Genomic DNA, 19060 nt, shown 5'->3' on the forward strand with positions numbered 1-19060 from the left:
ATCTTTCTCTTTCTCTCCCACCCTGTCTCTATCTTTCTCTCTCTTTCTCTGTCTCTGTCTCCATCTTTCTCTCTCTCCCTGTCTCCATCTTTCTGTCTCATCTTTCTCTCTGTCTCCATCTTTTTTTCTCTCTCACTCTGTCTCTATCTTTCTCTTTCTCTTTCTCTTTCTCTCTCTATCTTTCTCTCTCTCTCTTTCTATCTTTCTCTCTCTATCTCTATCTCTTTCTCTTCTCTCTGTCTCATCTTCTCTATCTTTCTCTTTCTCTCTCACTCTGTCTCTATCTTTCTCTTTCTCTTCTCTCTCTATCTTTCTCTTTCTCTCTCCTCTCTATCTTTCTCTTTCTCTCTCACTCTGTCTCTATCTTTCTCTTTCTCTCTATCTTTCTCTTTCTCTCTCATCTGTCTCTATCTTTCTCTTTCTCTTCTCTATCTTTCTCTTTCTCTCTCACTCTGTCTCTATCTTTCTCTTTCTCTTTCTCTCCATCTTTCTCTTTCTCTCTCACTCTGTCTCTATCTTTCTCTTTCTCTATCTTTCTCTTTCTCACTCTGTCTCTATCTTTCTCTCTCTCTATCTTTCTCTTTCTCTCTCACTCTGTCTCTCTGTCTCTATCTTTCTCTTTCTCTCTGTCTCTATCTTTCTCTTTCTCTATCTTTCTCTTTCTCTCTCACCTGTCTCTATCTTTCTCTTTCTCTCTCTTTCTCTCTCACTCTGTCTCTATCTTTCTCTTTCTCTCTCTCTATCTTTCTCTTTCTCTCTCACTCTGTCTCTATCTTTCTCTTTCTCTCTCTCTCTATCTTTCTCTTTCTCTCTCACTCTGTCTCTATATCTCTATCTTTCTCTTTCTCTCTCACTCTGTCTCTATCTTTCTCTTTCTCTCTCTCTCTATCTTTCTCTTTCTCTCTCTATCTTTCTCTCTCTGTCTCTCTATCTCACCCTTTCTCTTTCTCTCTATCTTTCTCTTTCTCTATCTTTCTCTTTCTCTCACTCTGTCTCTATCTTTCTCTTTCTCTCTATCTTTCTCTTTCTCTCACACTCTGTCTCTATCTTTCTCTTTCTCTTCTCTCTATCTTTCTCTTTCTCTCTCACTCTGTCTCTATCTTTCTCTTTCTCTCTCTCTCTATCTTTCTCTTTCTCTCTCTCTGTCTCTATCTTTCTCTGTCTCTCCCACTCTGTCTCTATCTTTCTCTTTATCTTTCTCTTTCTCTCTCACTCTGTCTCCATCTTTCTCTTTCTCTCTCTCTCTATCTTTCTCTTTCTCTCTCTCCTATCTTTCTCTTTCTCTATCTTTCTCTTTCTCTCCCACCCTGTCTCTATCTTTCTCTCTCACTCTGTCTCTGTCTCCATCTTTCTTCTCACCCTGTCTCCATCTTTCTCTCTCACTCTGTCTCCATCTTTCTCTCTCACTCTGTCTCTGTCTCCATCTGTCTTCTCTCTCACCCTGTCTCCATCTTTCTCTCTCACTCTGTCTCCATCTTTCTCTCTCACTCTGTCTCTATCTTTCTCTCCCACTCTGTCTCCATCTCCACCCCCCTCTCCCTCCAGCAACTGACCAACCACATCCGGGACACGTTGCCAGGGTTACGTAGTAAGCTCCAGAGCCAGCTTCTCTCTCTGGAGAAAGAGGTGGAGGAATACAAGAACTTCAAACCAGACGACCCGACACGCAAGACCAAGGCCCTACTGCAGTCAGTATATAAACACACACACACACAAGACCAAGGCCCTACTGCAGTCAGTATATAAACACACACACACACAAGACCAAGGCCCTACTGCAGTCAGTATATAAACACACACACACACACCCAAGACCAAGGCCCTACTGCAGTCAGTATATAAACACACACACACGCAAGACCAAGGCCCTACTGCAGTCAGTATATAAACACACACACACACAAGACCAAGGCCCTACTGCAGTCAGTATATAAACACACACACACACACAAGACCAAGGCCCTACTGCAGTCAGTATATAAACACACACACACACAAGACCAAGGCCCTACTGCAGTCAGTATATAAACACACACACACACGCAAGACCAAGGCTCTACTGCAGTCAGTATATAAACACACACACACACGCAAGACCAAGGCCCTACTGCAGTCAGTATATAAACACACACACACAAGACCAAGGCCCTACTGCAGACAGACCAAGGACCAAGGCTCTACTGCAGTCAGTATATAAACACACACACACACAAGACCAAGGCCCTACTGCAGTCAGTATATAAACACACACACACACACAAGACCAAGGCCCTACTGCAGTCAGTATATAAACACACACACACACAAGACCAAGGCCCTACTGCAGTCAGTATATAAACACACACACACACGCAAGACCAAGGCTCTACTGCAGTCAGTATATAAACACACACACACACGCAAGACCAAGGCCCTACTGTAGTCAGTATATAAACACACACACAAGACCAAGGCCCTACTGCAGTCAGTATATAACACACACACACACACAAGACCAAGGCCCTACTGCAGTCAGTATATAAACACACACACACACACACACACACACACAAGACCAAGGCCCTACTGCAGTCAGTATATAAACACACACACACACAAGACAAGGCCCTACTGCAGTCAGTATATGAACACACACACACACACACAAGACCAAGGCCCTACTGCAGTCAGTATATAAACACACACACACACAAGACCAAGGCCCTACTGTCAGTACACACACATATTTGTATATACTGTATCTGACTGTGTACTTTTGTGTGTGTGTGTGTGTGTGTGTGTGTGTGTGTGTGTGTGTGTGTGTGTGTGTGTGTGTGTGTGTGTGTGTGTGTGTGTGTGTGTGTGTGTGTGTGTGTGTGTGTGTGTGTGTGTGTGTGTGTAGGATGGTTCAGCAGTTTGGTGTAGACTTTGAGAAGCGTATTGAGGGATCAGGTGATCAGGTGGATACTGCGGAGCTCTCTGGAGGAGCTAGAATCAACAGGATCTTCCACGAGAGATTCCCCTTCGAACTGGTCAAGGTACACACGCACGCACGCACGCACGCACGCACGCACGCACGCACGCACGCACACACGCACACACACACACACACATATTGTTTTACTATCCTTGCGGGGACCCAAACATGTATTCTCAATCAAAATCCCTAACCCTAAACCCTAAACCCTAAACCCTAAGCTTAAAATAGTATTTTTCCTTGTGAGGACCCGCGAAATGTCCCCACTTCTCAGAATGTTCCTTGTTCCTAGTAAAACCAAAAACACACACACTGATTTCCCCTCTGTGTTGTGTTCAGATGGAGTTTGATGAGAAGGAGTTGAGGAGAGAGATCAGTTATGCCATCAAGAACATCCATGGAGTGAGGCAAGTACAGACAGACATCTCCCTCTCTATCTCCCTCCTGTCTGTCTGTCTGTCTGTCTGTCTGTCTGTCTGTCTGTCTGTCTGTCTGTCTGTCTGTCTGTCTTTCCACCTGCCTCTCTACATGTCTGTGTGTCTGTCTGTCTGTCTGTCTGTCTGTCTGTCTGTCTGTTTCCACCTGCCTCTCTCTACATGTCTGTGTGTCTGTCTGTGTGCCCCCTCCAGAACAGGCCTGTTCACCCCTGACCTAGCCTTTGAGGCCATAGTGAAAAAGCAGATCATTAAGCTGAAAGAGCCGTGTCTGAAATGTATGGACCTGGTGATCCAGGAGCTCATCAACACCGTGCGCCAGTGCACCAATAAGGTACCTCGCTGCATGGAGCCTGTAAAGCCCTGTCATGCTACTCCAGGCCACGTGGGGGCACTATGGAACTAGCCTTTAATGCTACCATGCTAACCTCGGCCCCAGGGTAGTGCACCGCATGGAGCCTGTAATGCCCTGTCATGTTACTCCAGTCCACATGGGGGCGCGACGGAGCTAGCCTTCAATGCTATCATGCTAATCTAGGCCCCAGGATAGTGCACTGCATGGTACTGTGTAGGGTGAAGTTGACCCTAAAAGCTGATCTGGGGTCAGTTTAGCATTTCCCCACTAATGGTTAACGATTCGGTTAGTTTAGAATTGGGGAAGAGAAGCTGATCCTAGATCTGTACCTAGGGAGACTTCACACCAGGAGCATGGAGCCTGTAATGCCTGACATGCCATGCTCCTGGCCACTGGGGGCGATGTGGAGCTTTCTTCTACTGTTAACAGGGTGTTGTGCTGTGAGATGTGTGTTTATGTTTCTCCTCACGTGTCTCTGGTTCCCCTGAAGACAAACAGATTGACACACGCGTGCGGACACACACACGACACACACACACACACACACACACACACACACACACACATACACACACACACACACACACACACACACACACACACACACACACACACACACACACACACACACACACCTTGTAGTGGATGTCAAAGTTTAGTAACAGATGCCAGTATGAACTAACTGACTAAACAAAATGCCTTTTATTCTCTCTCTCTCTCTCTCTCTCTCTCTCTCTCTCTCTCTCTCTCTCTCTCTCTCTCTCTCTCTCTGTGTTCTTCTCCCTCTATCCCTCCATCTCTCTCTCTCTCTCTCTCTCTGTGTTCTTCTCCCTCTATCCCTCCATCTCTCTCTCTCTCTGTCTCTCTGTGTTCTTCTCCCTCTATCCCTCCATCTCTCTCTCTCTCTCTCTCTGTCTCTCTCTGTGTTCTTCTCCCTCTATCCCTCCATCTCTCTCTCTCTGTCTCTCTCTGTGTTCTCTCTCCCTCTATCCCTCCATCTCCCTCTCTCTCTCTCTCTCTCTGTGTTCTTCTCCCTCTATCCCTCCATCTCTCTCTCTCTCTCTGTGTTCTTCTCCCTCTATCCCTCCATCTCTCTCTCTGTCTCTCTCTGTGTTCTTCTCCCTCTATCCCTCCATCTCTCTCTCTCTCTCTGTGTTCTGCTCCCTCTATCCCTCCATCTCTCTCTCTCTCTGTCTCTCTCTGTGCTCTTCTCCCTCTATCCCTCCATCTCTCTCTCTCTCTGTCTCTATCTGTGTTCTTCTCCCTCTATCCCTCCATCTCGCTCTCTCTCTCTCTCTCTCTGTGTTCTCTCCCTCTCTCTCTCTCTCTCTCTCTCTCTCTCTCTCTCTCTCTCTCTCTCTCTCTCTCTCCTCCTCTCTCTCTCTGTCTCTCTCTGTGTTCTTCTCCCTCTATCCCTCCATCTCTCTCTCTCTCCCTCTCTCTCTCTGTGTTCTTCTCCCTCTATCCCTCCATCTCTCTCTCTCTCTCTGTGTTCTTCTCCCTCTATCCCTCCATCTCTCTCTCTCTCTCTCTCTCTCTCTCTGTGTTCTTCTCCCTCTATCCCTCCATCTCTCTCTCTCTCTGTCTCTCTCTGTGTTCTTCTCCCTCTATCCCTCCATCTCTCTCTCTCTCTCTCTCTCTCTCTGTCTCTCTCTGTGTTCTTCTCCCTCTATCCCTCCATCTCTCTCTCTCTCTCTCTGTTCTTCTCCCTCTATCCCTCCATCTCTCTGTGTTCCTCTCCCTCCTCTATCCCCCCATCTCTCTCTCTCTGTGTTTCTTCTCCCTCTATCCTCCATCTCTCTCTCTCTCTCTCTCTGTGTTCTTCTCCCTCTATCCCTCCATCTCTCTCTCTCTCTCTCTCTCTCTCTGTGTTCTCCTCCCTCTATCCCTCCATCTCTCTCTCTCTCTCTCTCTCTGTGTTCTTCTCCCTCTATCCCTCCATCTCTCTCTCTCTCTCTCTCTCTGTGTTCTTCCTCCCTCTATCCCCCCATCTCTCTCTCTCTCTCTGTGTTCTTCTCCCTCTATCCCTCCATCTCTCTCTCTCTCTCTGTGTTCTTCTCCCTCTATCCCTCCATCTCTCTCTCTCTCTCTCTCTCTCTGTGTTCTCCTCCCTCTATCCCTCCATCTCTCTCTCTCTCTCTGTTCTTCTCCCTCTATCCCTCCATCTCTCTCTCTCTCTCTCTCTCTCTGTGTTCTTCTCCCTCTATCCCTCCATCTCTCTCTTTTATTTTATTTCTCTCTTACACTGCTCCCCTACCTCTCTCCCTCTCTTAATCTGTTTCTATCACTTCCGGACTTCCCTGACTCCTCCCCACCATGACCCGTCCCACTCACGGACCCCTCCCACTTCGGACACCTCCCACTTCAATGACTCCTCCCACTCCCTGGCTCCTCCTTGTCCTGCCCTACCGTGATAAACTACATCTCCCATGATGCTCCAGAACAGGCCTGTTCACCCCTGACCTAGCCTTTGAGGCCATAGTGAAAAAGCAGATCATTAAACTGAAAGAGCCGTGTCTGAAATGCGTGGACCTCGTCCTGTCCGAGCTCACCTCCCTCGTCAAGAAGTGTACCGGAAAGGTAAAGAGAAGAATCACAGTGGAGGGTAGGAAACAAGGTAGGAAGAGAGAAGAGGGACAGCGGAGGGAAGGAAACAAGGAAGGAGGGAAGAGAGAAGAGGGACAGTGGAGGGAAGGAAACAAGGAGGGAAGAGAGAAGAGGGACAGCGGAGGGAAGGAAACAAGGAGGGAAGAGAGAAGAGGGACAGCGGAGGGAAGGAAACAAGATAGGAGGGAAGAGAGAAGAGGGACAGTGGAGGGAAGGAAACAAGGAGGGAAGAGAGAAGAGGGACAGCGGAGGGAAGGAAACAAGGAGGGAAGAGAGAAGAGGGACAGCGGAGGGAAGGAAACAAGGAGGGAAGAGAGAAGAGGGACAGCGGAGGGAAGGAAACAAGGAGGGAAGAGAGAAGAGGGACAGTGGAGGGAAGGAAACAAGGAGGGAAGAGAGAAGAGGGACAGCGGAGGGAAGGAAACAAGATAGGAGGGAAGAGAGAAGAGGGACAGTGGAGGGAAGGAAACAAGATAGGAGGGAAGAGAGAAGAGGGACAGCGGAGGGAAGGAAACAAGGAAGGAGGGAAGAGGGACAGCGGAGGGAAGGAAACAAGGAGGAGGGAAGAGAGAAGGGACAGTGGAGGAAGGAAACAAGGAAGGAGGGAGAGAGAAGAGGGACAGCGGAGGGAAGGAAACAAGGAAGGAGGGAAGAGAAGAGGGACAGCGGAGGGAAGGAAACAAGGAAGGAAGAGAGAAGAGGGACAGCGGAGGGAAGGAAACAAGGAGGGAAGAGAGAAGAGGGACAGTGGAGGGAAGGAAACAAGGTAGGAGGGAGAGAGAAGAGGGACAGTGGAGGAAGGAAACAAGGTAGGAGGGAAGAGAGAAGAGGGACAGTGGAGGGAAGGAAACAAGGAATGAGGGAAGAGAGAAGAGTGACAGTGGAGGGAAGGAAACAAGGAGGGGAAGAAGGGGGACAGTGGAGGAAGGAAAGAAGGGAGAAGAGGGACAGTGGAGGAAGGAAACAAGGAAGGAAGAGAGAAGAGGGACAGTGGAGGGAAGGAAACAAGGAGGGAAGAGAGAAGAGGGACAGTGGAGGGAAGGAAACAAGGAGGGAAGAGAGAGGGACAGTGGAGGGAAGGAAACAAGGGAGAAGAGGGACAGTGGAGGGAAGGAAACAAGGAGGGAAGAGAGAAGAGGGACAGTGGAGGGAAGGAAACAAGGAGGGACGAGAGAAGAGGGACAGTGGAGGGAAGGAAAGAAGGGAGGAAGGAAGAGAGAATAGGGACAGTGGAGGGAAGGAAACAAGGGAGGAAGGAAGAGAGAAGAGGGACAGTGGAGGGAAGGAAAGAAGGGAGGAAGGAAGAGAGAAGAGGGACAGTGGAGGGAAGGAAACAAGGTAGGAGGGAAGAGAGAAGAGGGACAGCAGAGGGAAGGAAACAAGGAGGGAAGAGAGAAGAGGGACAGTGGAGGGAAGGAAACAAGGTAGGAGGGAAGAGAGAAGAGGGACAGCGGAGGGAAGGAAACAAGGAAGGAGGGAAGAGAGAAGAGTGACAGTGGAGGGAAGGAAACAAGGAGGGAAGAGAGAAGAGGGACAGTGGAGGGAAGGAAACAAGGAAGGAGGGAAGAGAGAAGAGGGACAGTGGCTGCTTCCAGATTGTCTTTCCTTACTCCCAAAGAGTGCACTCGTTCACTTCCCTTCAAGGAAATGACTGAAATGACTGTAGAAACTCCCTCTCTAGCCACATGCCTCCACCGATCTAATGCTTTTAGATTTGTGTGAAGTAGTGAACGAGTGTACACTTTAGGAAGAAGGAGATAGTATTGGAACGTACCCAATAACTTGATGGATGGAGAGAATGAAGAGAACTCTGTTTCTACCACTTCTCCTGCTAGCCTCTCACCCCTCCACCCTCCCTCCCTCCACCCCTCCTTCTCCTGCTAGTCTCACCCCTCCACCATCCCTCCCTCCCTCCCTCCACCCCTCCTTCTCCTGCTAGACTCAACTCTCCACCCTCCCTCCCTCCACCCCTCCTTCTCCTGCTAGACTCACCCTCCACCCTCCCTCCACCCCTCCTTCTCCTGCTAGACCACCCCTCCACCCCTCCCCCTCCCTCCACCCCTCCTTCTCCCTAGACTCACCCCTCCCCCTCCACCCTCCCTCCCCTCCCTCCACCCTCCCTCCCTCCTTCTCCTGCTAGACTCACCCCTCCACCCTCCCTCCCTCCTTCTCCTGCTAGACTCACCCCTCCACCCTCCCTCCCTCCTTCTCCTGCTAGACTCACCCTCCACCCTCCCTCCCTCCTTCTCCTGCTAGACTCACCCCTCCACCCTCCCTCCCTCCTTCTCCTGCTATTCTCACCCCTCCACCCTCCCTCCCTCCACCCCTCCTTCTCCTGCTATTCTCACCTCCCTCCTCCCTCCTTCTCCTGCTAGACTCACCCCTCCACCCTCCTCCCTCCACCCCTCCTTCTCCTGCTAGACTCACCCCTCCACCCTCCCTCCACCCCTCCTTCTCCTGCTAGTCTCACCCCCTCCACCCCACCCTCCCTCCACCCCTCCTTCTCCTGCTAGACTCACCCTCCACCCTCCCTCCACCCCTCCTTCTCCCCTCCTCCCTCCCCTCCCTCCACCCCTCCTTCTCCTGCTAGTCTCACCCCTCCACCCTCCCCACCCCTCCACCCCTCCTTCTCCTGCTAGTCTCACCCCTCCACCCTCCCTCCCTCCCCCCTCCCCTCCCTCCCTCCACCCCTCCACCCTCCCTCCCTCCACCCTCCTTCCCCCCTCCCTCCACCCCTCCTTCTCCTGCTAGTCTCACTCCACCCCTCCTCCCTCCCACCCCTCCACCCTCCCTCCCTCCACCCCTCCTTCTCCTGATATTCTCTCCCTCCCTCCCTCCACCCCTCCTTCTCCTGCTAGTCTCACCCCTCCACCCCTCCCTCCCTCCACCCCTCCACCCTCCCTCCCCACCCCTCCTTCTCCTGCTAGACTCACCCCTCCACCCCTCCTCCCTCCCTCCCTCCACCCCTCCTTCTCCTGCTATTCTCACCCCTCCACCCTCCCCCTCCCTCCCTCCACCCCTCCTTCTCCTGCTATTCTCACCCCTCCACCCTCCCTCCCTCCCTCCACCCCTCCTTCTCCTGCTATTCTCACCCCTCCACCCTCCCCCTCCACCCCTCTTTCTCCTGCTAGTCTCACCCCCTCCACCCTCCCTCCCTCCCTCCCTCCCTCCACCCCTCCTTCTCCTGCTAGACTCACCCCTCCACCCTCCCTCCCTCCCTCCACCCCTCCTTCTCCTGCTCCCTCACCCCTCCACCCTCCCTCCCTCCCTCCATCCCTCCCTCCTGCTATTCTCACCCCTCCACCCTCCCTCCACCCCTCCTTCTCCTGCTAGACTCACCCCTCCACCCTCCCTCCCTCCCTCCACCCCTCCTTCTCCTGCTAGACTCACCCCTCCACCCCCCTCCCTCCCTCCCTCCACCCCTCCTTCTCCTGCTAGTCTCACCCCTCCACCCTCCCTCCCTCCACCCCTCCACCCTCCCTCCCTCCCTCCCTCCACCCTCCTTCTCCTGCTAGTCTCACCCCCTCCACCCTCCCTCCCTCCCTCCACCCCTCCTTCTCCTGCTAGTCTCACCCCTCCACCCCCCTCCTCCCTCCCTCCCTCCCTCCACCCTCCTTCTCCTGCTAGTCTCCCCTCCACCCTCCCTCCCTCCACCCCTCCTTCTCCTGCTAGACTCACCCCTCCACCCTCCCTCCCTCCACCCCTCCTCCCTCCCCCTGCTCCACCCCTCCTTCTCCTGCTAGTCTCTCACCCTCCCCCCTCCACCCCTCCCTCCTAGACTCCCTCCACCCTCCCTCCCTCCACCCCTCCTTCTCCTGCTAGACTCACCCCTCCACCCCTCCCTCCCTCCCTCCCTCCACCCCTCCTTCTCCTGCTAGTCTCACCCCTCCACCCACCCTCCCTCCCTCCCTCCACCCCTCCTTCTCCTGCTAGTCTCACCCCTCCTCCCCTCCCTCCCTCCACCCCTCCTTCTCCTGCTAGTCTCACCCCTCCACCCTCCCTCCCTCCACCCCTCCTTCTCCTGATATTCTCACCCCTCCACCCTCCCTCCCTCCACCCCTCCCTCCCTAGTCTCACCCTCCTCCCTCCCTCCCTCCACCCCTCCTTCTCCTGCTAGTCTCACCCCTCCACCCTCCCTCCCTCCACCCCTCCTTCTCCTGCTAGTCTCACCCCTCCACCCTCCCCTCCCTCCCTCCCTCCACCCCTCCTTCTCCTGCTAGACTCACCCCTCCACCTCCTCCCTCCACCCCTCCTTCTCCTGATATTCTCACCCCTCCACCCTCCCTCCCTCCCTCCACCCCTCCTTCTCCTGCTAGACTCACTCCACCCTCCCTCCCTCCCCTCCCTCCTCCCTCCCTCCCTCCCCTCCCTCCCTCCCTCCCTCCTCCCTCCACCCCTCCTTCTCCTGCTAGACTCACCCTCCACCCTCCTCCTCCCTCCCTCCACCCCTCCTTCTCCTGCTAGTCTCACCCCTCCACCCTCCCTCCCTCCCTCCCTCCCTCCACCCCTCCTTCTCCTGCTAGACTCACCCCTCCACCCTCCCTCCCCTCCACCCCTCCTTCTCCTGATATTCTCACCCCTCCACCCTCCCCTCCTTCCTTCTCCTGCTAGTCTCACCCCTCCACCCTCCCTCCCTCCACCCCTCCTTCTCCTGCTAGACTCACCCCTCCACCCTCCCTCCCTCCACCCCTCCTTCTCCTGATATTCTCACCCCTCCACCCTCCCTCCCTCCCTCCACCCCTCCTTCTCCTGCTAGACTCACCCCTCCACCCTCCCTCCCTCCCTCCCTCCCTCCCTCCCTCCCTCCCTCCCTCCCTCCCTCCTCCCTCCCTCCCTCCCCTCCCTCCCCCCTCCACCCCTCCTTCTCCTAGACTCACCCCTCCACCCTCCCTCCCTCCTCCCTCCACCCCTCCTTCTCCTGCTAGTCTCACCCCTCCACCCTCCCTCCCTCCCTCCCTCCACCCCTCCTTCTCCTGCTAGACTCACCCCTCCACCCTCCCTCCCTCCACCCTCCTTCTCCTGATATTCTCACCCCTCCACCCTCCCCCCCTCCACCCCTCCTTCTCCTGCTAGTCTCACCCCTCCACCCTCCCTCCCTCCCTCCACCCCTCCTTCTCCTGATATTCTCACCCTCCACCCTCCCTCCCTCCCTCCACCCCTCCTTCTCCTGCTAGACTCACCCCTCCACCCTCCCTCCCTCCACCCCTCCTTCTCCTGATATTCTCACCCTCCACCCTCCCTCCCTCCCTCCCTCCACCCCTCCCTTCTCTGCTAGACTCCCCCTCCACCCCTCCCTCCCTCCCTCCACCCCTCCTTCTCCTGCTAGACTCACCCCTCCACCCTCCCTCCCTCCCTCTTCTCCTGATATTCTCACCCCTCCACCCTCCTTCCCTCCCTCCCTCCACCCCTCCTTCTCCTGCTAGTCTCACCCTCCACCCTCCCTCCCTCCCACCCCTCCTTCTCCTGCTAGACTCACCCCTCCACCCTCCCTCCCTCCACCCCTCCATCTCCTGCTAGTCTCACCCCTCCACCCTCCCTCCTCCCTCCCTCCCTCCCTCCCTCCACCCCTCCACCCTCCCTCCACCCTCCCTCCCTCCCTCCCTCCCTCCACCCTCCCTGGGTCTCCCTCCACTCTCCCCAATTTTATTGCTGTCTGTATAGTCACTACCCCCATAAGCACTGGCCGTGTTCCAGGCTGACTACATTACAGACAACGCCTGGATAGGTGTTTAGCATATTTAACAACAAACCACAACATATGATGTAGTAATCTGATGCCTGACTGCACAGTCAGTGACGTGGCATGCAAACATTGTTTGATACACTGCAATGACTGCAATAGAGTACCACAGTATGAGTCATAATACCCATAAAACCTAGCTGTCAAACAGGAACTGTTTCCAATCATTTCCCCACCATACATTCTTCCCATAGTGGGATTTTAGAAACTCTTGAAATAATGTCTGTGTTTCGTGTAGGTTTACCCTGACGGGACATTTTCATAACCGCGAAAATCTCTCTAGGACAAGGTGACTTTTATCAATATAGTCGCCTGTATTCACCCCCCAAATGAAATGCTATTTAGCTGCTAAAATTTTTCTCGTAAAGAACTAGAAACGCCATGAGGATCTGGACCAGACTGCCGAATCCAGGCCAAGGTAAGAATCTCTGGATCAGCTCTCTAATGTTAGATACATTTAGTCATGAATAAATTGGCAACATTTCTGTAAATGGACAATTCTGTGAACCGTGTTGTGCAAGTTTTGACACAATACCCGATAGCAAAGGTGTCATCTAGAGATGACGGGCAGGAGCCTGCAGGGATTTGTATTTTTGCATGATGTCTACTTTGATGCTAATCAGCATTTTCAAATCTGAGAGTAAATAGAGCCGAATATACTGATAAAAGTCACCTTGTCCGAGAGAGATTGACATGGTTATACGGGCTCTCTGTCCCACCTTGCAGGGCAAACAGAGCGTCACACCAGGGTAAACATACACAAAACACAGCCCTTATTTCAAGTGTTTCAAAATGTCCTATTGGAAAAATGAAGGGTGGAAAGACAATTGGAAGCCTTTCCCTGTTTGACCACTAGGTTTTATGGGTATTACAACACCTCCACTGTGGGGCTCTATGTGTCGGCCTGGAATGCGACCTCTGCCCCTAAATCCAACAGCCCCTCCCTCTGATTCTACACCCGCCCCTTCCTCACAGTGATTGTTGCTTCAACCTCCCTTCACCCCACCTCTCCCTCGATTACCCAATCAAAACACTCACCTCCCCTTATCTCAGCTTAAAACGTCAGCCCCGAAGCCTCTGTCTTTATCGTTCCCCCTATGTAGCTCAGGGGAAGACGTTCTGTGTGACACATCCTTTCCTATGCTTACCCAACCATGTCCAGTCACTCAACCCCTACTTTTGACCAATCAGAACGTTCCTGCTGTGTCTTTAAATCCTCTCTGTGACTCTCACCTCTGTTCCCTAACTCACCTTGTGCTAACATGCTAAATCACAGGCGTCAAACTCATTTCATGTCTGCAGGTTTTCACTCCTCTCTCAGATTGATCAATTCAGACTGTTTAGTTAGTTACTGCCCTGACCTGGTTGTCCAGGTCTTATTGAACTGCCCTGACCTGGTTGTCCAGGTCTTATTGAACTGCCCTGACCTGGTTGTCCAGGTCTTATTGAACTGCCCTGACCTGGTTGTCCAGGTCTTATTGAACTGCCCTGACCTGGTTGTCCAGGTCTTATTGAACTGCCCTGACCTGGTTGTCCAGGTCTATTTGAACTGCCCTGACCTGGTTGTCCAGATCTTATTGAACTGCCCTGACCTGGTTGTCCAGGTCTTATTGAACTGCCCTGATCTGGTTGTCCAGGTCTTAACTGAACACAAGTTGAGAGAAGATAATAAAACCAGCAGACAGAGTTGGACTCTCCTTCACTAAATCAATCAATTGGCATTAGTGCTCATCTTGGGATACCTGTGGGTTATAATGACAGTATTGTGAGCATGCTGGGATACCTGTGGGTTATAATGACAGTATTGTGAGCATGCTGGGATACCTGTGGGATATTGATGACAGTATTGTGAGCATGCTGGGATACCTGTGGGATATTGATGACAGTATTGTCAGCATGCTGGGATACCTGTGGGATATTGATGACAGTATTGTGAGCATGCTGGGATACCTGTGGGATATTGATGACTAAATCAGTATTGTCAGCATGCTGGGATACCTGTGGGATATTGATGACAGTATTGTGAGCATGCTGGGATACCTGTGGGATATTGATGACAGTATTGTCAGCATGCTGGGATACCTGTGGGATATTGATGACAGTATTGTGAGCATGCTGGGATACCTGTGGGATATTGATGACAGTATTGTCAGCATGCTGGGATACCTGTGGGATATTGATGACTGTATTGTGAGCATGCTGGGATACCTGTGGGATATTGATGACAGTATTGTGAGCATGCTGGGATACCTGTGGGATATTGATGACAGTATTGTCAGCATGCTGGGATACCTGTGGGATATTGATGACAGTATTGTCAGCATGCTGGGATACCTGTGGGATATTGATGACTGTATTGTGAGCATGCTGGGATACCTGTGGGATATTGATGACAGTATTGTGAGCATGCTGGGATACCTGTGGGATATTGATGACAGTATTGTGAGCATGCTTGCTGAAACCAGATAAAAATCTCCTAAATCAGATAACATTAGCCCCAAACCAGTTTGTGTTAGTTTAAACTGGTTTTTCTAGATTCAAATTGGTTGATGTTAGTTTATACCAGATATACTACCAAGCAGGATCAATGTCCTACCTGCATGACCCCTCTATGCTAACTGTCTGTCCCCTACACATGTCAATCACTAGGGTGTGTCTGTTTGGCTGGATGGATGACCCCTCTATGCTAACTGTCTGTCCCCTATACATGTCAATCACTAGGGGTGTGTCTGTTTGGCTGGATGGATGACCCCTCTATGCTAACTGTCTGTCCCCTATACATGTCAATCACTAGGTGGTCTGTTTGGCTGGATGGATGACCCCTCTATGCTAACTGTCTGTCCCCTATACATGTCAATCACTAGGGGTGTCTGTTTGGCTGGATGGATGACCCCTCTATGCTAACTGTCTGTCCCCTATACATGTCAGTCACTAGGGGGTGTGTGTTTGGCTGGATGGATGACCCCTCTGTGCTAACTGTCTGTCCCCATGCATGTCAGTCACTATGTGGGGTGTGTGTTTGGCTGGATGGATGACCCCTCTATGCTAACTGTCTGTCCCCTACACATGTCAATCACTAGAGAAGGTGTGTCTGTTTGGCTGGATGGATGACCCCTCAAAACCTAACTGTCTGTCCCCTATACATGTCAATCACTAGGGGGTCTGTTTGGCTGGATGGATGGTGTGTCTCAGTGAGAGAGAGAGTGGTGTGTGTGTGTTGATGCAAAACGTGTGTGTGAGTGTGTGCGTGTGTGTGCATGCATGTGTGTGCAATTTTATGTGTGACCAGTGTGTGTGTGTACATGCATGTGTATGAGATTGTGTGTGTGTGAGCCGTCAGTACCTGCAGCATTGTGTGTTGTTCCACAGCTTGGCTCCTACCCCAGACTGAGAAACCAAAGACCAGGAGAGAAGACATCAAAACCAGAGACCAGAGAGAGAGACATCAAAACCAAAGACCAGGTGAGAGAGAGACATCAAAACCAGAGACCAGATGAGAGTGAGACATCAAAACCAGAGACCAGGTGAGAGTGAGAGATAGATGGAGAGAGAGACATCAAAACCAGTGACCAGGTGAGAGAGAGACATCAAAACCAAAGACCAGGTGAGAGAGAGACATCAAAACCAGAGACCAGGTGAGAGTGAGACATCAAAACCAGAGACCAGGTGAGAGTGAGAGATAGATGGAGAGAGAGACATCAAAACCAGTGACCAGGTGAGAGAGAGACATCAAAACCAAAGACCAGGTGAGAGAGAGACATCAAAACCAGTGACCAGGTGAGAGAGAGACATCAAAACCAAAGACCAGGTGAGAGAGAGACATCAAAACCAAAGACCAGGTGAGAGAGAGACATCAAAACCAGTGACCAGGTGAGAGAGAGACATCAAAACCAAAGACCAGGTGAGAGAGAGACATCAAAACCAAAGACCAGGTGAGAGTGAGACATCAAAACCAGAGACCAGGTGAGAGAGACATCAAAACCAGTGACCAGGTGAGAGAGACATCAAAACCAAAGACCAGGTGAGAGAGAGACATCAAAACCAGTGACCAGGTGAGAGAGAGACATCAAAACCAAAGACCAGGTGAGAGAGAGACATCAAAACCAAAGACCAGGTGAGAGAGAGACATCAAAACCAGTGACCAGGTGAGAGAGAGACATCAAAACCAAAGACCAGGTGAGAGAGAGACATCAAAACCAAAGACCAGGTGAGAGTGAGACATCAAAACCAGAGACCAGGTGAGAGAGAGACATCAAAACCAGTGACCAGGTGAGAGTGAGACATCAAAACCAGAGACCAGGTGAGAGTGAGACATCAAAACCAAAGACCAGGTGAGAGAGAGACATCAAAACCAGAGACCAGGTGAGAGAGAGACATCAAAACCAGAGAACAGGTGAGATAGAGACATCAAAACCAGAGACCAGGTGAGATGAGAGATAGACCAGAGAGAGAGTGAGACATCAAAACCAGTGACCAGGTGAGATAGAGAGATAGAGGAGAGAGAGAGACATCAAAACCAGTGACCAGGTGAGAGAGAGACATCAAAACCAGTGACCAGGTGAGATGAGACATCAAAACCAAAGACCATGAGAGAGAGACATCAAAACCAGTGACCAGGTGAGATGGAGAGAGATAGATGGAGAGAGAGAGACATCAAAACCAGTGACCAGGTGAGAGAGAGACATCAAAACCAGTGACCAGGTGAGATAGAGAGATAGATGAGAGAGAGAGACATCAAAACCAGTGACCAGGTGAGATAGAGAGATAGATGAGAGAGAGACATCAAAACCAGTGACCAGGTGAGAGAGAGACATCAAAACCAGAGACCAGGTGAGAGAGAGAGATAGATGGAGAGAGAGAGACATCAAAACCAGAGACCAGGTGAGAGAGAGAGATAGATGAGAGAGAGAGACATCAAAACCAGGGACCAGATGAGAGTGAGAGATAGATGGAGAGAGAGACATCAAAACCAACGACCAGGTGAGAGAGAGAGATAGATGGAGACAGAGAGAGAGAGAGAGGGGCGAGTGGGAGAGAAAGAGAGGCTGACATCTAGTCAAATGGCTACCCAGACTATTCACATTGCCCCCCTCCCCTCTCCACACCACTGCCAGTCTCTGTTGTCATCTATGCATAGTCACTTTAATTAACTCTACCTACATGTACATACTACCTCACATACTACCTCAATGTGCCCCTCACATTGACTCTGTACTGGTTCCCCCTGTATATATTGTTATTTTTTACTGCTCCTCTTTAATTACTTTTATCTCTTATTCTTATCCGTATTTTTTAAAACTGCACTGTTGGTTAGGGGCTTGTAAGTAAGCATTTCACGGTAAGGTCTACACCTGTTGTATTCGGCGCATGTGACTAATACAATTTGATTTTATTTGACCCGACCTGTCTGTCCTGTCTGTCTGTCTCAGGTGCTGCTGTTGATTGACATTGAGCTGTCTTACATCAACACAAACCATGAGGACTTCATTGGCTTCGCAAAGTGAGTTGACCTCTAGTAACCCCTAGCAATGACTTTTCAACGTTCACCTGACTAATCCCTGCAAACCAATCAACCCCTGAGTAACCCTAGCACCTTTCAACTTTCACCTATGTAACCCCTAGCAACGACCTACCTCTTAAGGATTAGCCCCTTTTTTTAAATTTTCACCTAAAATGACATGTAACTGCCTGTAGCTCAGGACCTGAAGCACAGATAATAGATCTGGTAAAAGATCATACAAAGAAAATATATGTTATTTTGTATTTTTTTTGTACCATCATCTTTGAAATGCAAGAGAAAGGCCATAATTTATTATTCCAACCCAGGTGCAATTTAGATTTTGGCCACTAGATGTCAGCAGTGTCAGGGCAACGTTTTAGACTGAGCCAAAGAACCATTGCATTTCTGTTTAAAATGCTCAAAATGTGCCTAATTGGTTTATTAATACATCTTCAAGTTCATAACTGTGCCGTCTCCTCAAACAATAGCATGGTATTATTTCACTGTAATAGCTACTGTAAATTGCACAGTGCAGTTAGATTAACAGAATTTAAGTTTTCTGCCAATATCAGATATGTCTATGTCCTGGCAAATGTTCTTGTTTGCTTACAGCCTCATGCTAATCGCATTAGCCTTCGTTAGCTCAACCGTCCCTGATCCTGTAGAGGTTATAGTTTGCCCACTTCATGTCAGTTGTCCACGGCTCGTCCCAATTATCTCTCCTTTCTCCCAAAGTGTGCACTTGTTCACTTCCCTTCACTGATTTGAAACGACTGATATATTGAAACTCCTATCTAGTCCATATGCCCTGCTCCACCATTCCCGATGCTTTTAAACTTGTGGGGGGTAGTGAGCGAGCACACATCAGGAAGAAGGAGACGATTGGGGAAGCACCCAGTATGTGATAGTCTTCTATCTGGCCTCTGTTCCCTTGTAGCGCGCAACAGAGGACCACTGTTACTGCTGCTATTAACAACAAGAGAGAGTGATGCCAAACCAGGTACCACAAAAAAACTACCCTCCTCCCTCCTCTCTCCTTTACTTCTCTCTCACTCTCAACCCCCTATCCTGAACCAATGGTCTGTCCCGCTGTGTGTAGGTGATCCAGGAGGGCTGGCTCACTATCAACATAAGCATTATGAAGGGGGGTCCAAAAGACTACTGGTTCGTCTGACTGCAGGAGTCACTGTCCTGGTACTGCAAGGATGAGGAGGTGAGGGGAGTGTGTGTGTGTGTGTGTGTGTGTGGGTGCGTGCGTGGGTGGGTGGGTGGGGTTATATGGAAGACCCGTGCACTTGTTTCTTAAACATTTGAACCAGAGACCAATGCATATTGGTAGATCATTTATCCCTACAAGCCGTGTTGACCCAAGCAAGTTTAATACTATGGCTAGTGGCTTGGCCGGATCCAACCCTCAACCAGATACCATTGTTGTCTTAGACATTCAGGATATTCAGATGATGTCATC

General features: G+C 50.8%; 1 pseudogene; it reads left to right on the top strand.

Annotated features, from left to right (window-relative positions):
- The window catches only part of LOC127931965 (dynamin-2-like), an 86957-nt pseudogene that overhangs the window by 39150 nt on the left and 28747 nt on the right, over positions 1-19060 (top strand).

This window comes from Oncorhynchus keta, chromosome 10, assembly GCF_023373465.1.
Source record: "Oncorhynchus keta strain PuntledgeMale-10-30-2019 chromosome 10, Oket_V2, whole genome shotgun sequence".
In the NCBI taxonomy this organism is placed as follows: Eukaryota; Metazoa; Chordata; class Actinopteri; order Salmoniformes; family Salmonidae; genus Oncorhynchus; species Oncorhynchus keta.